Source organism: Buceros rhinoceros, unplaced genomic scaffold (genome assembly GCF_000710305.1).
Source record: "Buceros rhinoceros silvestris isolate BGI_N320 unplaced genomic scaffold, ASM71030v1 scaffold2768, whole genome shotgun sequence".
Lineage (NCBI taxonomy): Eukaryota > Metazoa > Chordata > Aves > Bucerotiformes > Bucerotidae > Buceros > Buceros rhinoceros.
Window position 1 is genome coordinate 31,951 of NW_010424895.1, and position 1,091 is coordinate 33,041.

At 56.7% G+C, this 1,091-nt stretch overlaps 1 protein-coding gene across 1 annotated transcript in view; it reads right to left on the reverse strand.

The window, feature by feature from the left end:
• Positions 1-1,091, reverse strand: part of CACNA2D2 (calcium channel, voltage-dependent, alpha 2/delta subunit 2) — a gene marked incomplete at its 3' end in the record, with an annotated part of 36,781 nt that overhangs the window by 30,950 nt on the left and 4,740 nt on the right. The window lies entirely within an intron of this gene.

The following is a 1,091-nucleotide window of genomic DNA, read 5'->3' on the forward strand; positions in this document are numbered from 1 at the left end:
GGAGGGGCCCTGTGGCAGTTGCCCGTCCCTGCTGCCCAGGGGATGAGCAGAAACACCAAGGACTGCTGCAAAACACAGGGACCTTGCTTCAGCTCTGCCTGCCCTGCCTGTGCCCTGGCCACAGGGCATCTAACCCCAGGTGCCGGTCCAGTACGCAGTGCCTGGAGCTACCACGATGTCCCCTGGGTGCCCACAGCCAAGCTCTGGGTGCTGCTCAGGATCAGCCACTCCAGGGCTCCTGATCCCAGAGGACACACACACTGGGCCAGCACGAGGGATGGAGGTAAGAGCTCACAGGAGATGCCTGTGCCACCTCTGGCACTGCTCCTGACCTCCTCCAGGAGCCCTGAGCCCACAACCGAGGTGCTAGTGAGGCACTGGCATTGGCATCAGCCTGTGCCCTCACCAAACACTGTTATCTTCCTAATGTCCCCTCCACTGGCTTCTTGGAAAGAGGGGACAGCAATTCAGCAGGGCTCTCACACAGAAAGGTCTTGGTGACCATTGGTGCCGATGACAAGTGACTGCTGGAAGGGAGAGCTGGTGGGGACACCTCACCTCTCCTCAGCAAAGCTGTTTCTGCTCATGAAGGGAAGAACTCTGCGAGCTCAGCCTCTTCAGATGCCTACAGCACACAGTTCCTGAGGGGATGCGAACCAGCCACAAGCATCCACTCACGCTGACCACAGTGTGAACGAAAGCCGAGCAGTTCAACACCTTGCCTTCTCTTCTGCTCCTGTCCCCTCCTCTCCATATCAAACTCTGGTGACCATCGCCAACAGGAGGGTCTGCACGAGCAGGAAGTGGCTCCAGGCCTTTGCTTCCTCTCCTCCCTGAGCAGACTGTGGCCGCAGACAGAGAAATATCATTCAAAACGCACCAGCAAGGTCTGGCAGTTGGGCTGTCCGAGGGCTGTCCCCTCGGAAACTGCAGGGGGTTCCAGGCAGGATGTGGCCCAACCCAGAGCAAGGTGCTGGGTGCCTGAGGAGTATTTTTTATTGTAGACTCCATTTGCACTGGAAGGAAAACAATCTTTCCTTCCTTTTGTATTATTGTTATAATTTGAGAGTATTTCCAGGCAGAAACCTCCA